This window comes from Otolemur garnettii, unplaced genomic scaffold, assembly GCF_000181295.1.
Source record: "Otolemur garnettii isolate 467f Iridium unplaced genomic scaffold, OtoGar3 scaffold00009, whole genome shotgun sequence".
NCBI classification, from domain to species: Eukaryota; Metazoa; Chordata; class Mammalia; order Primates; family Galagidae; genus Otolemur; species Otolemur garnettii.
Genome location: NW_003852404.1, coordinates 32,145,752 through 32,167,961, shown reverse-complemented (window position 1 = coordinate 32,167,961; position 22,210 = coordinate 32,145,752). Strand labels below are relative to the sequence as shown.

The window sequence follows — 22,210 nt, the reverse complement described above, 5'->3', positions numbered from 1 at the left end:
CAATTTTGAATTGTGCTGTGATAAACATTCATGTGCACAGGTGTCTTTCTTATAATATGACTTCTTTTCCTTTGGGTAAGATACCCAGTAGTTGCAATTGCTGGATCGAATGGTAGGTCTATGTGTATTTCTTTGAGTAATCAGCACATTGTTTATTGTAATTTGTACTGATTTTTCAGTCCTATTTGTCAGGTACCCCTGTCTCTGGGTATCCATGCCAGCATCTACTGCTTTTGGACTTTTTAGTAATTATAATTCTGATGAGGATAACATAGTATGCCATGGTAGATTTCATTTGTATTTCCTGATGATTATGATGTTGAGCATTTTTTTTTCATATACTTGCAGGTCATTTCTCCTTTTTTCTGAAAAACTTTTGTTAATGTCTTTTGCCACCTTTTTGATAGGGTTGTTTGATTGTTTCCTTGTTGATTTACCAGTGTTTTTTTACAGATTTTGGATATTAGTCCTTTATCAGATATATGGTGTGTGAATCTTTTTCTTTCATTCTGTACATTGTCTATTTACTCTGTTATTTTCTTTGCTGTGCATACACTTTTTATTTGTTTTTGTTGTTGCTGTATTTGCATTTGGGATCTTAATCATAAATTCTTTGCCAACACCAATGCTTAAAAAGGATTTTTCCTACATTTTCTTCCAGAATTTTTATACTTTCATGATTTCCATTGATTTCTTTTATCTATCTTGAATTAATTTTTTATATGGTGAAAGATAGAGGTCTTATATCATCTTTTTGTATGTGGCTGCATAATTTTCCTAGCAACATTCATTGAACAGGATTATTTTTTCTAGGTCATTGGTATTGTGATGAAAATTGTGTTGAAGTTGTAAACCTCTTCAGGCAGCATGGACAGTTTAACAATGTTGATTCTGCTAAACCACGAGCAAGGGATGTTTTTTATTTGTTTGTGTCACCTGCAATTTCTCTCATCAGTGTTCATTGTTTTCCTCAGAGGTATCTTTCACCTTCTTTATTAAGTCTGTTCCTATGTGTTTTATTGTCTTTGTAGCTATTGTGAGTAGTATTGAGTCCTTGATTTGACAATCACCTTGACTGCTATTAGTATATAGAAATGCTACTGTTTCATGTACATTGATTTTATAAACTGAGACTTTGTTGAATTTATTTGTCATTCTAAGAATCTTTTGGTGGAGTATTTGGGTTTTCTAGATATAAGATCACATCAACTTTCCCCTTCCTGATATAGATGTCCTTTACTCTGCACATTAATAATGTGACTCACCACACAAACAGATGCAGAAAAGCATTCAAAAAAAGTACACCATGGAGTACTATGCAGCCTTAAAGAAGGATGGAGACTTTACCTTCTTCATGTTCATATGGATGTGTTCATATGGATGGAATTAAAAAAAGTTCTTCTTAGAAAAGTATCTCAAGAATGGAAGAAAAAGTTTTCAATGTACGCAGCCCTACTTTGAAACTAATTTATAGCTTTTATAGGAATGTCATAACCTAATTATAGCCTTAGAATATGGAAAGGGGGTAGGAGGGGGAGGTGAGGGCGGTGGATGGGAGGAGGGAGGGAGATTGGTGGGGTCACCTCTACGGTTTACCTTACAAGGGTACAAGTGAATCTTTCTAAAAGCAGAGTATGAACATTTTAACTCAATAACTAAGAAAATGGCATGAAGATTATGTTAACCAGTTTGATGAGAGTATTTTGAAATGTATGTGAAGACAGCACACTGTACCCCATGATTGCACTAATGTACACAGTTATGCTATAAGAAATAAAAAAAAAAATACAGCACTCTGGATCGGTGCCCACAGTACAGTGGTTACGGTGCCAGCTGCATACACCAAGGCTGGTGGGTTTGAAGCCAGCCAGGGCCAACTAAACAACAATGACAACTATAATAAAAAATATTTGGACATTGTGGTGGGTGCCTATAGTCCCAATTACTTGGGAGACTGAGGCAAAGAATCGCTTAAGCCCAAGAGTTGGAGGTTGCTGTGAGCTGTGATGTAACAGCACTCTACCCGTCAACACTGTTGACTGTGAAACTCCATCTCAAAAAAAAAAAAAAAAAAAAAGATCCAGCACTCTTTCATGATAAAATCCCTCTACACACTAGAAAAAGAAGGAATATACTCAAAATTATAAAAGCCATATGACAAAATGGTAGCCAACATCCTCATGGGGAAAAGTTGAAAGCATTCCCTCATAGTGGTTCTCAACCTGTGGGTGGAGATTCCTCTCTAACAATGAAAATACATCATGGCATGAGGAAGGTTGAGAACCGAACCACAGCAGCTGGAATAGGACAAATATGGCCACTGTCATCACTTCTGTTTAACATAGTATTAGAAGTTGTAGTCAGAGCAATCAGACAAGAGAAAAAAATAAATGTTATTCACATGCTGCACAATAATTTTAAAGTTTCCCTTATTTTCACGTCGATAACCTATGGATCATGCACCTTAGTAAGATTTTGGAATCTCAGGAATACTTTTCTTTATAAATGTAGGGAAAGCACAATTGTGAAAAAGATATTAGAGAAGTACAACTAGCTTGAGAATTTGAGCTTAAATGCAGTCATATTCTCACCCAAGTCAACTTTACTACATATAAAAGCTGAAGATAATACAGATTAATTTCTTCAAAGCTATACATGTCTCTGTGCTGCCTTGGAAAGTCTCTATGAATCTCCAGTTTGAAAATTGTGTCTCTAGGTGATTTAGAAAACTTTTCTGTTTAAAATGTTAGCGATCTTGCTTAGGGGTATTAAGTGTATGTTTCTACTAGACTTTAAGTATCCATAGAAAATAAAAGATTTCTCACAGATACTACAATTGCGTATCTCCCCGCATAATGCCTCGAACTTAATCAATGTATATAAAATTAATAATGTCTAAAATCACGCTCACATATTGCATTTACCTTGTCAAATTTATGTCATATAATAGTGTACCTAATCTTTCTATACCCCCATTTTTATTTAAGTGAACATGGCACTGTTATTATGCTTCTTAATATTCCATCCCTAACATGTGGAGTAACAAAAGTGCTACCCAAAGCATAGCAAGTTTGTAGATATACTGTATTTATTAGGTCCATGTGTGAATACCAGGAAATTAATCCACTGTAATTTTGTTGGCAAGTTTTCTCATTCCTATCTTCTACATTTCCTCCCAAGGAATACTGTATCTCAGTCAAGTTTTCATATTCCTCATTCTGTTTTCTTCTCTACTTTTGCGCAACACCAAATACACATCACCAATTATATACAATATGCCCTTGAGTATTAAGCAAAGAAGGAAACTATTTTCAGCAGAATCTATTTTTCATTATTATTGAAAAGTGAATCCCAGTAGGCATTTTGTCTGGGGACCATGTGTCTAAGAGAGCAGTCATTTCTAACTAAGGATACCAAAGTCAAAGTTATAGCAATTCCACTCTGCAATGTTATCACACATGCCAAACATAATATTTAACTACCAACAAAATGACTGTTTTATGCACAATACACTATAATGAACCTTGTAAATTCACTGTACTTATAGTACTAACATCTATGTGCTTTGGTGAAAGGAACCACAGTGCTGAAAGCAAATGTGAAATTTGCTAAATGAATTTTTGGATGCTTAAGTCATTTGACCTTTCCAGTTTAAACAACCTAATATAAGAGTTAGTCATTCTTGGACTTGAGACATTATAAATAAACTGCCCAAAATAATAGCTATCATGTTCTGGGATATCTTTACTCTGAATTATTATAGAAAATTTCTCTGAAATATTTAAATGAATAAAAATAATAATACACAGTCTCCTGAAATCACAGGTAAAGCTGTGAATCAATCACTTCTCCAGTACCTAATTATACACAAATAGGAGGACTTGCTTGTTGTTCCTGGAAAGGTACAGAGTACTTGAGGAATTTTGTCCACATTCCAGGATTTAAATTTATATCATGACTTATAAATGTTTTCCTTAACACACTGAACACCGACTTAAATATTTGAGCTTCAGTGACATTAAGTTCCTTAATGCAATTTAATATTTACTCACAAAACACACAGGAAATAAAGTGTCATTGATAAATGAGTAATCAGAGACCTGGAAGGGATTTCTTGGACTTATATCCTTAATACCTAGATAAGATGATCTCCAAAGTCTGAGGTCAATTTAGAATTTCCGAGAGAGAAGCTATCATTTATTTCTCAAAGGCAATTTGAAACAACGTACTTAATAAAATTACTTAGCATTTGGTAGCCAAGATATGTTTCAAATGTGAGAACATTTATTTGGGGAAAAAGGTAAAAATAAAAACATTCAGAAATAATATTTTGTAAGCATTGCAAAAGGAATATACGTGCTATTGAGGATAGCTACCAATTTATACTTGACTGAACATTTCCATGTGAAATTAATGAACTCTTTAGTATCAGTTCTTTATTTTTCTCTTTCAATTATTTTTAAACGAATTTATTCTATAATATGTATGTGCTCAGTTTCTCACTTTCTCTGTCTTACAATCTATCCTATGCTTTCCCGCCAACCTGTCCATATAGACATTGCCATACATAACCCCACACCTCCCTCTTACTCTTACTTACAATCTCATGAAATGAAATGGATATGAAGGATTTAAATATGATTAAATCTCAGTGATCACGCTCAAGCTCAAACTTCATGACATTTACAAAGTAGCTAATTATCTAGTGCTGAGTAAGAACCAGTTTTCTATGTGATAAAAAAAAATACTGTCACAGCCAGGTAATTCAGAATTTATAAAGAATTCAGAATGGTATGACATGACTTGTTTTAAAAGAAACAACCCTGAACCATGTTAGACAGACCATCAAAACCAATTACAGAAACAAGTAAAGTTATTTGATTCTGAAAAACATCCAATCATGGATCAGTTGAAGTTTTAAATATATGTAAGAATTGTGTATCTCCCAATTTATAGTACAGAAATCTTATATAGTTACGGCACATTGTATATTGTTTAGTTACATTTTATTTTGTTTATTTTGGTCTTTTTCTTGACATAAAGTAAACGTTCAGCTCTCTGGATTCCTATAACTTCTAGAAAAAAGCGCTTCTAGATAGTTAACTCTTCCCCATAACTAAGGATTTATTTTCATGATGATCAAGGCTAACACTTGCCAAGTATTTGCTGTGTGCCGGGACCTGTGTGGGACATTTCACAAACACTGCCTAAATCTATCCTCTCAGCACTACGAAGGAGATACTATTTTTATCTTTTGTGATCCTCAATTTATATGTGGTAAAATTAAGACCCAGAGTATTGAAGTAATTTGTCCACAGTCCCAGAATGAATAAAGGATAGAAACAAGATAACTCTAGGCCCTCTCTGGGCTCTCAGGGTTTACTCAAGCACAGAAAACTGTGGTCCCACAGTGGCCCCAGGCAAGTGTAACTTCAAGACGTATGTATGTTATCACAGCCCTTTGAGTTCTTGTCCTTTTCTTGGGCTGCCAATTGTGATATTTACTATATTCTTCCTATTTACTCCTTTCTCCCTTTCAGCTTTCAGATTTTTGTATCTTATGAGCTTTAAATCCAAATTACTCAGCATATTAAAAGCATATAGCTACTGACTATAGCCTCAATGGTGCTGTAAGAAAAACAAAAATCTCACAGTGAACTTATGGCAAACCCAGAAGATGCATTTGCCATCCGGGATTCCTTATTTGACAATTACCAAAAGTGTTTCTTACAAGATTATGTGGTAAAAAAAAATGTAGCTTTCTTAGAAAATATGTTAGCTTATTATAATCTAATTTTATAAACTGGTATCAGTTTCAAGAACATGGTAAGTACTAAGCTTAGAGGAATGTATAATTATGTGAGTGATTGAAAGATATAAATATTATAGTAATCAAAAATATAAGGGCTTCATCCAATTCCCTTTTATATGAAGCATAGTTTTAAGAAATTGTTTTGAACACACCAAAAACTTTCAGGAGCAAAGAGTGTCCTTAGAAGATTCATAGAAACTTTTCACTGACTTCTCTAGTCATCAAATCTACTACATTATAAAGGCAAGGCACTGTTTTCTGATCATTACAGTCAGACAGGTAGTTGCCCATGAGAGACCAGAGGGGTAATTATGCCCATGACTGACCAGGGAATGAATAATAGCAAATAAAATGTGATCACAATGTTACAACTCATTATACCTTTATATCTTCACATAGGTATTTTAGAATGAAAAATTTTAGCTATAAATTACTTGATAATGTCCAAATATCTTTTCGTTTTTAATTTGTATATCTTAAAAGGAATCCATTAATTGTTTTTTTCCCTTTAAATTAGAAAAAATAATCTCACAAACCACAGATTGCTTTTGAAAGAGTAGGAGAAAATAAGCAGCTGTTTTAACGTTCTTGTAAATTTTTTCAGCATTTAGAAAATATTCAAGAACCATGTGCTTTATAACAGTATTCATAACTTCAATATAAATTAATGCCTATTTCTAGCCTCTTCCCTTCTTCAGAAATGAAGGTAGTTAGCTTGTGTTACTTTTCCTTGGTAGCATTTCTTTTAAAACATGAAGGTAGGATAAATAGATAAAGATAAACTGGAATGAGCAAAGTAGGTAGCAATAGCATAGAATTTGTTTTATTATTTTATTATTAACTAATTATTACAACTTATCTGCCCTGAAGGTCTCAATATTTTAATTCCCTAGTCAATCAGCATGGTTAATTAGCCAATTATTAAGATTCTAACCCTATTTTATGAAGCTTAATTTTGAATAGATTTTATGGATAACAACAATGTGTGTTAGAAGGACAGATCCTTTAAGTCTTGGAAAAATAGAAACAAAAAATAAAAGTATATCGAACGTGTAGGTTTAAGTGCCCCTATGTTCACTCTGTGTCCCTACATTTAAGAAATTTATCCTCCTCTCCCCATTGCTTCATGCTTCTGTTAGATATTGGCAGAGGGCATTCGTTAATAAAGGAGCAAAAATATTTGTAAGTAAAGGAGCCATTGATATTCATACAAAAGATGTCTTCAGATTTTGAACTAGGCTTTGAAAGAATTTACAAAGGAGTAGAAAGTATGGCCACTAATCTTAGAAAGGAGGCAATTTATAATAATAACAAAGCTTGTCCTTTCTTAACTTTAAAAAATACACAGTAACTGTATTTTAGAATTACATTTACTGACCATCTTTTAGCACTGTGTTTTATAGTTCTTTCAACATTCTTACTTTTTCTTAAAAAATATTCTAGGTCAAGCCATGTAGAAATCAAATTTATTCAGAAAGATAAGATGTTATATTAAAATTATATAAACAAAGTCCAAATGTAAAATGTGAAACCACACCATTATCCCATGCTAAGGAATCTTAATAGATTCTTTTGTGGTGAATTCAGATGGATACCAAGTCATGTAAAACAAATGTAATCCCCCCAAGCCTGCTGGGTAAATCTCAGGTTTATTGCTGGACTAAGAATGTACAGAAACTATCCTCCACTGATAGAGCTTATAATTCCTCTGCAATAGTGATCCTTGTCCGGAGTTTACAGCATGAGCTTGGCGACTGGCCAGCATGAACAATGTTTAAATTTCTTTATGGCAGCTCATTGAGCTTTCAAGCATTCATCTACTTTGCCTACTGTGCTTAACAAAAAGCAAGCCAGTGTATTTTCTCATTTTCTTTTCATCACTAATAAAAGTAACCATTGACTGCATGAAGGATAGAGTCAGCCTCTCAATTTCTCTGCCTAGATGCATTAATAGAACACTATTGTGCCCCCCGTCATCCTACACAAACCTGGATTTCAAGAGGTATCTTCTCACAAAAACATAACAACCAGAAAGAATAAAAGTCCTTGGGAATTACTTCTGTTCCTGAATATCAACCTTTTAAGAGTTTTATTATATTAATGAAATATATAATAAGCTTTCTACAACCCTTCAGATTCTAAATGCCTAAAAGGGTAAGAAATTTCTGATAACTACACAACAGTTATCTATAACACCAATAATATTTTTGAAGAGAAATATTTTTACGCATAATACTTGTGTAAAACAACCTGGACAAACACCTAAGCATTTAAATTTTAAGCCACATTCATTAATTTAAAAAAGTGGAAAGGTTCATGAATATATGCTATCACTCCAAAGTTTGGATGTTATGCATATTATAGTTATTAACTCATTTTTTGTGCTGCTACATTATAAAAGCAATACAAAGAAATACCTGGATTTCAAGAGGTATCTTGTCACAAAAACAGAACAGCATGTGTGCAGCAGCCTATTGCCTTCTGAAGTTTAGTTTGATCTTTTGTTCCAGACTTGATTCTGCTAATTTTTTAATGAAACAATGGCATATTGTATATACACAAAAAGACTGAAATTTTGCCATTTGCAATAACATAGAACATTATGTTAAGTGAAATAAGCCAAGCACAAAAAGACAAATCTCGCATGTTCTCACTGATATGTGGGAACTAAATATTAGAAACAATTGTTCTCATGGAGACAGAGACCAGAGGCTGGTAGTTGTTTGGGGGGAATAAAGTGGAGATGATTAATGGGTGCAAAAATATAGTTAGATAGAATAAACAATATTTGTTAATACAACATAGTGACTATAATCAACAATAAGTCTGAGTATGTTTAAAATAACTGAAAGAGTTAAATTGAAATGTTCCTAACACAAAGAAATAATAAATGCCTGAGGTGATGAGTACCCCAATTACTCTAATTTGATTAATTTCCATTGCATGACCATATTGAATCTTCACATGTATCCTATAAAGATATACAACTATAATGTATCCATAAAAAGTGAAAGTAAAAAAGAAATAAAGAGTCTAAAGGGCATTTATACACACACTTTAATTACCAAATATGCATAAAAGCTATAGTGCTAAGTGCATATATGTATATGGAAATCTATAATATGCACACACATATAAACATATATACATGCATACATGTATTTATGTACCATAATGTGTTTTTGTCTATATAGACATATATAATTAAGTACACATACCTGCCACCATGCACTGTGCAGTTACTTTGGCAGCACTGTACAAACAACTTGGTAAGCTTTCATAACCTTGGTATACCAATGTTTCACAGTTGTGTTTGTCTCAAAACGTGGTGGTGTTTTGCTGAGTGGTATTCATTATTGTCGGTTGTTTGTGTGTGCCATCACAGGAATGTGAGCGCTTGAATTAAAGCAATGGAAAAATATCTGTAAATTTATTGTTAAACTTGGCAAGAGTGGAAGTGAAATTGGGACATGTTAGTCAAAGGTTAGGGGATAAGGTCATGAAGAAAACAGTAGTGTACAAATGGATAAAACATCTTCTGAAGGGACAGAAACAGTCACTATAGAAGAAAGGTCAGGGCGGCCAGTAACAAGCAGGGCTGATGAAAACATTGCAAAAATTTGTTAAATTGTGTATCTAAATTATCTGCTGACTGTAAGAAATACAGCAAACTGAGTAAACATTGATAGAGAAACAGGAAATCTTAACTGAAAATCTTGGCCAATGAATCAGTTCCCATGGCACTGTCTGTGAGGAAGTTTTTAACTAGTAGACAAATAACCGTATTGAAACACCCCCCCGTTACTTGCTCTGCCCCCCCATGACTTTTGCCTTTACTAGAAAATATAGGAATTATTAAAGGAAGACATTTTGATGACATTCAGGATATCAAAGTTAATATGACAATAGCTTTAATGGCAGTTCCAGAAATAGAACTCCAAAATTGCACTGATGGGTAAACTAGGCACTGACATTAGGGCATAGCTTCCCAAGGGGAGTACTTCAAAGGTGACTGTACTGATATTCAGCCATGAGGTCTGCAGCACTTTTTCTATGACAAGTTCTTGAACTTAATTGTCAGGCCATATCTACATACATGTGTATATTTTTATACATAGCAGTATTTATAAGCTTTTAAACTGTCCAGTGTTGATAACAACTCTGCCAGCCATCTCCAAAACTTATTCCCAATTTACCACTTGGAGATCTGTCAAGCTATTAACAAAACATATTGTGCAAGCCTACAAATGGGGCACACAGCAAGCATCTTTCTGAGCCCTGGTTCTTCACTTGCCATCATCTCCTATCAATCATGTACTCAGCAACAACAGGGGCACTGAAAATAGAGGCAGAGGTAACTAGAAGCGTGACTCAGTTCCACATACCCAGAAAACAAAGGACTGAGACACTGTGTAAGAATATTTTTGTGTTATGTCTTACCCAACTCTATATTGAAGAAAGAGATAAATATTTATGTTAATGGATATGAAGTTCTTGCCTCCTTAAATAACCATTGTCAATCTTTTTTTTCTCAAGTGTATTAACTAAATTCTTCAGTCATCCCTTTGGCAGCAAAAACTTAAAATTTTCACATTATGTTCACTTGCAGAGACATCATTAACTGAAAAAGATTAGCTTATTACATTATTACAATTATTGGGTGTCAGAATCAGACAGACTTTAATTTACATTCTGGCATTGTGACACAAGGAAAATTAGTAGATTCTCTTAAACTAGCCCTGATGAAATGAGGCAAATTAATATTTATCTCATGTGACTTTTGTTCAAGATAAAGTGGTATATTATGCTACACACTGGGTACATACTAGACAATCAATAAATGGCAATTTAAGTGTATTTATGGCTTTTCACATTTGAGACTGGGTGTCTACAATTTAAGATGGAATAGATGACTCTAAAATACATTTTAAAAGCTAAAGAAGAGAACACAAAAGGTACATAAAGGGAAAAAATAAAATTAAGAATTCAATATTTAAAAGGTGTGTTGAGAGAGCCTATCTGTATATCTGAGAGTCAGATGTAAGAACATATATAACACTGTGCTTCCCAAGAGGGAATAGAACAAGAGACCAGGACCATTACATGAATCAACTTCTACCAGTGAAAACTGGCTAGGAGCCCAACAAGACAATCACTTCTGTCACTCAGGTCAGAAATAAGTGTTTGTTTCATTTCATTTACAAAGCTATGTTAGCACTCCAATTTGTACAAATAATCAACACACTGAATCCCACAAAGGCATAAATGTATTCATGATCTATGTATATATGACTTAATAAAAAAAAAAGAATAAATATGATAATCCAATAAAAGAAAGAAAGAAGTGTTTGTGGTAGATCTCGGAGGGAGGACATGATGAAAAGTCTTGAATAACACCCTCCAAAGCATCCTTACTGTGAATATGCTCTGAGCATCCTGGGTCATGTCTAGTAAGCAGGCTGGTGGGCTTCAGTTCTTTACCTCTCCTGGTCCTCTGTGCCAGGGAGGAGCAGGGAACACTGGTTACACAGTAGTGCTCTGAACATCATGTCTAAGAAGTGGACTGGTAGGCTTTAGTTTCTTTACTTTTCCTGGTCCTCTATGTCAGGGAGGAGCAGGGAACAGTAGTTACACAGTAATGTCTAAGAAGCAGGCTGGTAGGCTTCAGTTTCTTTACTTTTCCTGGCCCTCTATGCCAGGGAGGAGAAGAAAACAGTGATCGCACACCAAAGGCTCTGTTTTAGGTGCTCAAATTCTAGAGATACTACTCAAATTCTAGTTTCACCATTTACTATGTTTTCAGATAATTACTTGATTTTGCTACACCTCCAATTTTCTTTCCCATGAAATGGTGACATGATACAAACTACCTTCCAGGTCAGTGGTAGGAGTGAATGACAGGCCAGGCTCAGTCGCTTGCTAGAGGAAATAAATGGCTCTTTTTAAAAGAAACAGCTGGGCTCAACACCCATAACTCAATGGTTAGGGCACCGGCCACATATACCGAGGCCAGGCTGGTGGGTTCAAAACAGGCCTGGGGCTGCTAAACAACAATGATAACTGTAACAAAAAAATAGCCAGGCATTGTGGTGGGCATCTATAATCCCAGTTACGTGGGAAGCTGAGGCAAGAGAATCAAATAAGCCCAAGAGTTTGAGGTTGCTGGAAGCTGTGACACCACAGCACTCTACTGAGGGCAACATAGTGAGACTGTCTAAAATAAATAAATAAGAAACAGCTAATATTGAAGTGCTGCTCAAACTTCCAATGAAGGGCCAGTATGAGAATTGGAACACAGGAACTTTTTATGCTGACTATTAATACAATATGTTCCTGAAATATAACCATGTCTACCTGCCATTTTTGTATTAGGATCATATTACAGGAAAAAAGAGAGTCAAATGTCCAGTTTGATTTCTTGTCAGCACATCAGAGTATCCTAAGAGGAAACTAGCTCCATCACAGCTGTCTGAATTGTTTGTCTAAGGAAACGCCGTCTAAGGAGACTCCAAATACTTTCCCTTTGATATCTCTTTTATTACTCCCTTCACTTTCTCTGTTCTTCCACCACCAGACTCCACCGCTGCATGTCAGTCACTTTGTGCGGCTCTGTGCAAGCAGCACGTTTCCACTGTTTTTAAATGTCCATCTCAAGAGAATATTCCTGAAATTACTATTCTCTCTCACAGATAAGGAATCATAGTTTTGTTTTCTTGTGTGTCACTTTCCAATCATCGGTTTAGTAAGACTTCACATGCCTTCAAAAATTACATTAATGTTTTATGTAAATCTTTAAAAGAAATGTGTCCTGAAACGCAACTGTGACATGCTTGAACTTGAGTTCCAATCTAGACTCTGCTAATGTGTCATTTGACCCTTTGATACACACACACACACACACACACACACACAAACTACCTCCAAGGTCAGTAAGCGGACTGAATGACATGCCAGGCTCAGTTGCTCACTAGAGGAAAGAAACAGCTCTTTTTAGAAGAAAAAGCTGAGCTCAGCATCCTTAGCTCAGTGACTGGGGAGCCAGCTACATACACCAAGGCCAGGCTGGTGGATTCGAACCCAGCCCAGGCCAGCTAAACAACAATGACAACTGCAACAGAAAAATAGCTGGGTATTGTGGTGGGCACCAGCTACTGAGTAGTCCCAGCTACTCAGGAGGCTGAGGCAAGAGAATCACTTTAAGCCCAAGAGTTTGAGGTTGCTGTGAGCTGTGACAGCATATATAATGTGTGTGTGTGTTGTGTGTGTGTGTAAAAGGAAATGATTAGAGCTGACCGGAGTTTCTGAGTCTCATCGTGTCTCCTTGACACTATGCATTTCTATGTCTTCTGCATAACTCCCTGTTACAGCTGCTATTCTGTGCATCCTAGGATCCTCAGCATCATCACTGTCCTTCAAACAGGAGGAGATGTTATGAACAACCTCTTCCTCCAGCTGTGAGAACCAAAAATGTCTTCAGTCTTTGTTTCTAAGGGACAAAATCAGCAGGTTTGAAATCACTGGTACAGATTCTAGAATTTTATAAGGGTTACCTTAAAATAATCTGTATTTGGTTTCTTGATATTTCCACTAAAATCTAAGTTCCTTGAGGGCAGGGACATTTTTCTGTTTTGTTTAGTGCAGCATTTCCAGTGGATACTTGGTATAAAGGTGACTCAGAAATTGTTGAAATAATGAGGAAAGGATGGAGGATCTAACTCCATAGATACTGAAGCCTCGCCCTAATGGGGACAGCACCTTTTGTAGAGTCTCTCCACACCTTTGTCTTTCCTGCTTACAGCTGTCTTCCCTTTTGCATAGCACCCTTGCTTCCTTTTAATATAAGGTTCGTTAATATAAGGTTCGTTAATATAAGGACAGTTCACATCCCCTTCAAATCCAAGATGCTTGAGAGTAAGAAGTGCGTTCTCCTTTCTCCCAGTTTAACACACTCGTCATTCTGCGTGCCAAAGACATTTCTACGTGATGACTGATAGATTGAAATGTTTAATCTAAATATATTATACAAGGATGAGACAGAAAAGGGATCTAAATCTTTGAAGTACAGATATTCCTCTTTATCAGAGAAGTACACATGATTTTTTCCAAACATCTATGTACCCAGATTGATTTCTTGAGCTTCACAAAAGCTGGTATGTCTGTAATGCATATAGTCGAGAATGGCATTCTCTCCCCTCATACGTATGCTTTTCCCTTGTTTAAAGTGAGTCTTCATGGCCAAAAGCAGCCACTGTTCTCAACTATGGCATCTGTTTTTACCCTTTTGTGCCATTGTCACTGACCATTACATAGAGAATTCGGGACTATCTTACATTCATCACCTTCCTATATTTGAAGCCACGCTTACTAATAATATAAAAGAAGTCTGTGGCCAATCTTATGGGGTTTATGGGTTTCGTGATCTCAGTGACTCCTCCTTGGAATCCCTGGGTGATTCTGTGATTAGATGTCCACCACCATGTGATTGTGTTTTTAAAGGAAAATCAACATCTACATAGTGCAGAGGGTTCCAGAGAGAGTGCTGGGAACATGAACAAAGTTTACAGATTTTTTTTTTTTTTTTTTTACTATCACGGATTCAATTCCTCAAAGAAGCATCCACAAGTGATTATAGAGTTATCAGCCAACAGGATGTTTTGTCCACGTCCTGGAAGATGAGAAGCTATGAGAGAGGAACACACGTGTAGCCTTCCTAGTCATATAATTCTCTCTAAATGGTTTTTACTTTAAGTGTGGTTTCATCAAATATGATCACAACTTATACTCTCTCTGCAACTGCTCTCTATTAAAGTTTAGCGCCAGCTGTCAGAGCTGTAATGTAAACCCTTATTAGCTCTGATAAGTGTGACTCTGGAACTAATAAGGGATTGTCAAAACTCTAAACACAGACAGAAGTTGGGGGTAGAAATCACAGGAAAAAAGGTGGAAAGTGTTCAGTGAATCTCTATGGACAAAGTGATCTTTGTGAAACTATTACTGGTAAATTTCACAGAATATAAGTGCCTCGAGAGGGAGAAAAAGATCTAGGTTTTAGTTTATTTTGCATAGTTTAATTGCCCTTACTCTGGGAGGATTTGACTACAAAAAAAAATAAAATTAAGTAATTTGGAAAGGTTAATGAAATATTAGTAAGCTTCCTTTAGAGTCATTACATATATTCTGAAAAATAGTTTCCAGTGTATACTTCATGCACATTCTTCTTCAAATACTAAAATATATAAAACTTGATAATATCTGAATAATTAGCAAAAAGCATATGTTTGGAGCTGAATCTCTTTTATAAAAGCATAGTTAATGTAGTATGTAAGCTGTAACACAAATTGTTTAACGAAGTGTCATGTAGCAAATCAGAACAAAGGAAGACCATCCAGGTAGTCTAAATTAATTTCAAGATTTTCTGAGGGTCCAACCAAGCTTGACGAGAAATTGCTAATCTGACAAAGCAATAATCATTAAGATGCTAGAAGAACTATAATTGCCATGTATTCACTATAACAAATATTTTACCTCTCCCAGGGAAAGAAGTTTAGATGTGATATTTCCTGGAAAAATTCTACTCACTTTACAAATGATTTGAGCATTTGATAGACACTTAGTGAGTAGTCTGCAAGCGATGTTCCAATCTCTCTTTAGAAATGAAACTAAATATTAAACGACAGAAACAGCCTTTTTTCAATAAAATCAGAGCTACTTTCTACAAGTGAAATTATTTTTCCATATCTCAGATTCTAATGGCGAATACTGTTCTGGGAAGCTTGATTCCTGTATCATTACAGCCTCTCAAACAAAGTATTTAATGGACAAATTCCTTACATTGCCCAAAGACTATACATTTGGTATATAGCTGGGACCTAAATTACTATTCATGCATGTGAAACACTAAACCAGACAAGGCCTCTGAAAGCCCAGAGAAGTTACGATAATGATATAATTTTTTAAAAGAAGCTTCATACATTAAAAGTGATGCCACTTGGTGAGAATGCCATGAATTAAGTTAGAGCTTTAGAAAGATGACCTACAAAACCATCTTCCAGGTTGGTATAAAGAGCAGCAAAATAACTGTTTAATGAGAAAATATCTTATTCTTTTTCCCTCTGAACAACAGAATTGATAAGATTATATAACTAAAGCTCACCCTTGTAAGGTAAAAGAATCCATTTTTCACTAAAACACTGTTAAGTCTTATTTAATTTAATCCTATATAAGAATGTTAGTAACCTTTATAAAACTGCTTATGATTTTTAAGATCTTTTATAGTGGTTCATTGCTGACCATTTAACTGGTCCTTATTCATTATGAGGTATTTAAGTGGCCAGATATGAATTCATTTTACTCCCTAAACTTAACCACAGACATATCTTTCCTAAATATGTTTGCAATTAAATTGTCTCTGCTCAAAATAATCTGATTTGTAGTATATACAGAACAAGGAATTCACATTTCTTTCTATTATCTTAGGCATGCAAATCCATGGTTTAAATTTATACTGTTTGTTTTTGGACATTCAGAATGAACTGCAATACTTAAGTCAGAAACAGACCTAGCCCATTGCTTGCCTCCCTTTTTATATTTTAAAAGAAATTTTTACTTTAATTTCTCCTTAGTGCATTTACATAATTTGATCAAAGATTTCCAGTAATATCACACAGTGATTTATGTAAGCACATTTGACATGCACTTCCAACAACTTATACTGGTTTTCCACTGCCTTAATACTATATGAGTGATTTTCAGCTATACTGAATAAATACCTAAAATAAATCATGTAGATACAGTTATTTTTACACAGAGTCAAGAAAAATGGTTCAAAAGATATTTTTCCTTCCTTGCTAACATATTTTTAACTCACATGAATTCTCCGAGGCAGAAACATTATTTATTGTTATATCCTCTTTAAGAGTCTAACCTAGTCGTTTATAGAATGAATGTTAGGGCCCATCGCAGAGTGAAAAATATCTCAGCTTAAAGGTTTTGAAATGAAGCATTTTTATTTTGCGCTTGCAGTTGTTCACTTATTTTCAAAACTTTACTTTCTTAAATCAGCTCAAGACCTAAAAGTCTTTTGGGGCATACAATATAAAAGAGGTACAACTTTAAATTCAAGGTCATGTTAAAAACAAATGAGTGGAAAAGACCCATGCTATAAAGGATGAGGGACTGAGTCAGTATCAGATGGGAAAAATCAGAAGTGATTGCCGCTGAGAGGGTGGGGGGGGGTGATGAACAATAAGATAATAGATAAAATATCACCCAGGGTTTAACAGACCAGAAGTTTAATGAAACTAAAAATGAAGTTTCTTCAGAAAAGAATGATCATGTTGGAATGAAGGTTGGCAATAAAGCAATAAATAATAAATACTTATGTTTTGTAAAGACATTTGTTCCCTCTGAAGAGATCTCTCAGGTTTAAGGTAGTAGAGGCTGTTGAATGAACGAGTTTGCTGTATCTAAATATTCTTTGTAACACCAAGAAAGCAAGGAAGGTAACACATTTCAGGAATGCTAAAGACTGACAGTAAGGATTCTGTTCAAATATCTCATATTAGTGGTGACACTATGCAGGGGGATAGGAGATTCATCCCTTGGTGAGAATCATCCCTTTTGTGGATGAGGAAACCAAGGTTCAATATATTTAGCCACAAAATGAATAAGTAGCATCCTGAGACTCCTAAGCCCCAGCTCTCAAACACCTGTGAGTGACAAGAGCCTTTGGCAGACACAACAGTTAATTGCAAAATGAAATTTGAAGAGAAGCTTCGGGAAGTTTCCAGCACCATGTCAGCATTACCATAACTACATAAAATGGTGAGCTGCGGGCCGTAGTTTGAGGACTCCTGGAGTGGGCTAAAAGATGAGGAACATAACATATGTTCTTCCCGGTAATGACGTTCTCCCCAAGAATGCATAGTTCACACAGAAATCTCCCAATATTATTCATTCAATAAGTATCTATTTAGAACCTACTCAGTGAAACTCAGGTAGTTTCTGAGCATGATGTTTCTAAAAAAATGAAAATACAAAGGCGTTAGTGCTGCGTCCCTTGCACATTCATCATGGAACGCTAACTTTATTCCTCATCCTTTTACATTAGCAGCTTAATAGACAAGTATTACGTCTTTTAATGTTTCTAAAAAAAATAAAAATAAAAAGATATTAGTGATGTATCCCTTCAAGGAACTTCCAGTCTAATAAAAATTGGAAGAAATGCTTCTGAACTTAGTTAAATACATGAATGTCTTGAAGTTCCAGAGGGCGCCTTGCCTCGTGTTTGCGCACACGGACGCAGTCGAGGCTAAGAACATTCTACTGAGGTTTTCAGTTTTCTCTCGCTCTTCCATCAGAGCAAGAAGAATCTTTAAATCATCTTGTACTGAGACTTTGGCAGCTGGTTGAAGAATTTCTGAATTGACATAGCAATGAGTGGAGAAGAAAAGCTGGCAGCGTAAGTCATGAGTAAAACAAACATCATTTCAGGTAGTCACCAAAAGCCTAGGTGTCTTCACGATCACATCAAACACACTTGTCTGTTAAGCTGCTGATGTAAAAGGACAAGGAATAAAGTGAGCATTCCACAGTGAATGTGTGGAGATAAAGCCCAGAGCAGCAGATTCTTCAGTGACATTAATAAGGTATTTGGTACACTGAGTCTAAACAAAGTTTGTATGAGAAGGAATATTTATAGAACCTTCAACTATCTGCCTCAAATGTAACTATGTAAAAAGCCGTTACCATTTTCATTTCTTCTCTGCAAACTAAACTAAAACAGATAACATAATTTATTAGCCAGAATTAAAAATAAAAAAAAAAAAACCATGATACTTGTACCATGTGTTAATTATGCACATGGTATCACTACACCATTTCCCAGCACCTCCACCTTAAAAAGATAAAGGTGGTGAAAAAAATCTATGCCGGGATGTGAGAAATATGAATGATGTCCCAAGATGATGATTTAAGTTTAATGAGTCACTTTATAATTTTAATTCTCCAGTGCAACTCTTTTCAAAGCAAGTTAATTGACATCACATACAAACAGCTCAGCTGAACATTGGACCACACTCTCCACATGCAGCCAGTTTGCCCAGATCCCAAGAACATGGCCCAAATAAGGGTTAAGCTATACACATGGTAAATTAAGAGAGATACAAGGCATTCTTCTTCCATTAAAACTGAGAGATGACTTATGTAAATAAAAATCATATTTTAAAATGACATGTTAGAGACACTTCCAGTAAGCAACATCTGATGTCTGATTTCTTACTCTCCTTACCCATCTTTGCTCCTTATCACTTTAAGCTTGTCCAATAATTTTTATGTGCATTTCTATTTAACCCAATTTATTGTAACAAGAACTCTTACTCTCCTGGAGCTTTTTCTGTGTTTCCAGTTTGCTTGGCATGCAATAAAACTTGAGTGATGAACATTAGCTACCAGTATTCCTTTCCATCCCCTCTCTAAACAGTCAATGAGATAGAAAGATACGCCATTTCTTACTTTTAGCTTTCTGTGTTCTGTCTTTTCTAGCAAAAAAAAAAAACCTCAAACAAACAAACAAACAAAAAAAAACACACTAACAAAACCAAAACCAAAATGACCAGCAACATATTTTGATCTTATTGTAGGAGATTTTATTTGTCTATCATTCATCTCCTCCTATAAAAATAGTGCATTCTCCCTTCCCTATAAACATCAAGAATTTATCTTCCAGTTTGAACTAGTATTAACTTAGTTCTGCTTAATAAATCAGTTAAAATATATGTCAGAAACAGAGACCAAAACCTTTTAAAACTCTCTCTCTCTCTGTGTCTCCATTTCTTTCTTTCTCCCCCTCATACACACAGTTTTGAAGTATGAACCAAACTACTTGAGCAGTAACAGTCATGATGATCGCTAGTCTCTTTCTGATCTTTCTAGTGTTCAGTACAGATTTTGGCACCTCTTAGGGACTCAAGAAATGTTGAATATTGAAATAAATGGTAAAGATATACATCCCACTACTTTTTCTTATTTCAGGAAAACTGAACTGCTGTAAAAGGAAACATTAGCTGCATGAATAGCATAAGTCCATGTTTATAATTCTGGTCTTACACAGAAATATCTTTGATTTGATTTGAAGTTCTGGAAATTATGGATGTGTTTCTTTGAACCCAACCATTTTTATTGATATGTTTTTTTTTCTATCAAGTAGATATGGTCACAGTTTCATCATTCAGTTCACTGAACTGCCGTAATTATCTGTCTGGAGTAGAATAATTAATTTGGAATATTTCATTACCAAAGTCAGAAAAATGACCTACTAATGAAATTTAGACCCTCCTTAAGGCATCCCTATGGCACAAACTCAGAAGATAGCTACTCCAATGGGACTCCTACACATTTGGAGGTAATATTTCAACAAATAAATTGTAAAGTTCACCTTCTGGATGTGTAACCTGTGTAAGGTACTTATCCCTTTATGCTGACCCTAAATGTTTCTAACCACAAGGGTAATGGGCCCAAAACTCTCAACACAAAGCCTCCCCATTGTTAATTAACATTTGTCATTATTAATTATGAAATATTCAAAGTTAATATCTCTTCACGTTACACTGCTAAGGGACATTGTATCCCTGGTAGATGATATATTGCTTTGTTTTGCACTAAAATTATTCTTTTACGTCTGTCTTTCATAGCAGATAGTGAGCTCACAGATGGGAGATATAATGACATAGTCAGCTCTGTTTCCCCTGTGTCTGGCACGTTATTACTGTGTACTAACAGAGGATCTGAAACACTTATTGAATTAATTTGCCTATCTAAGATGCTTGACAATCCATACATGAAACTTTTATTAAATACCACCCAGGCTAAGCTTAGTCTTCCTAAAATAATATTGTTTTGTTAACAATTCTTCTTTCTTAAAAATTTAAAAACAAATATGGGGGAAATAAAATGATACAGGTAAGGCTTCCAATAATAGACTCTTGGCTAGTTTATGGCTACACTGTGGCTCTACTCTTCCTTCAAAATACAGTCCTCTTACAGAATTCATGTTGTGGCCTCCAAGTCTCTGTCATCATTAGCCTGGATCACAGAGAAGCAGCACTGGTTAACATTAAGACTTAAGTCTCCGAAACCAAACTGCACGGTTTCAGGTATCAGTTCCAGCATTAATAGTCCAGAACACATCATTTCCAATATCAACGATGCCAGTATTAACTTGCTGAGGGGCCTAAGCAAGGCATTATACCTGTAAAAGCTTTGTTTTCCTAATTCTTAAAATGAAGATAGTAATAGTGGTAAATATCTGATGAATTATTTGAGAAATAGGTGAGATAACCCATAGACCTTATTTGACAAATCAACATGATGTATGGTATCTAAGTGGCTAATTAATGAATGCTAAAAAAAAATCTGTGAATTCTGCTAGTGTTTAGAATGAAGTAGGTGCTCATGTAATACTCAATTGATAATTTTTTAAATTCCTTCTGACCTAGGCTTCTATAATTTTATTTAAAATGAATCTTACCAATAATATACAGCTGAAATATAGTAGTGATGAAATACAATTCAAAGTGGAATATAAAGATACTGAGATTTTCTTTACTTATGCATATAAACAAGTAGAAGCTAGTACGTTGCTTTAATTTTAAGACTTTCAAAACTATTTTAGGAACAATATTCTGATGGTGCTTTTCAAGGATCCATAAAACACTGGGGAGTATGAGGCTAGAGTGGACAATTTACAAAACGTCCTATGTGTAGTTTGTCAAAAGCAAAGGCTATGCTGAGCTCAGATTTTAAAAAGGACAATTTATATATAAAGTATACTCATTTCTTAGAGTGTATTTCTAGACTTAAAAACAGTGACTTACTGTATGACCATGAGTAGACTACTACATTCAGTTATAATAATTCCTTTGACAGAGTACTATGTATAACAGCAAACCAAAGAATTAAAATGGACAAAATACCTAGGACTATGTACTTAAGTTCTCCCTTATATGTATACATTTAAAATTCAAATAATAATTTTTGCATGTCCTTAAGTATAAAACTCTGCCTAATGCTAATAAGTTTTGGGATTAAGTGGTCTGATTTTTTTATATTATAGCTGATAAACAAAATTTTATATGAGAAAATGACCTTGGTGGTGCCTATAGTTTAGTCGGTACGGTACCACCAAGGTTTTGTGGTACCAAAACCAGGGTTTTGTGTACCAGGGTTTGTGGGTTCAAACACAGCCTAGCCTGCTGAAAACAAAAAAAAAATAGCTGAGCATTGTGGCAGGTGCCTGTAGTCCCAGCTACTTGGGAGGCTGATTGCTTTAAGCCCAAGAGTTTGAAGTTGCTGTGAGCTGTGATGCCATTGAACTCTACCAAGGAAGACAAAGTGAGATTT

The 22,210-nt window shown here is 35.0% G+C and overlaps 1 protein-coding gene across 3 annotated transcripts in view; it reads right to left on the bottom strand.

The window, feature by feature from the left end:
• EPHA3 (EPH receptor A3) overlaps nt 1-22,210 on the bottom strand; it is a 335,385-nt gene that overhangs the window by 216,504 nt on the left and 96,671 nt on the right. The gene's annotated exons all lie outside the window — the stretch shown is intronic.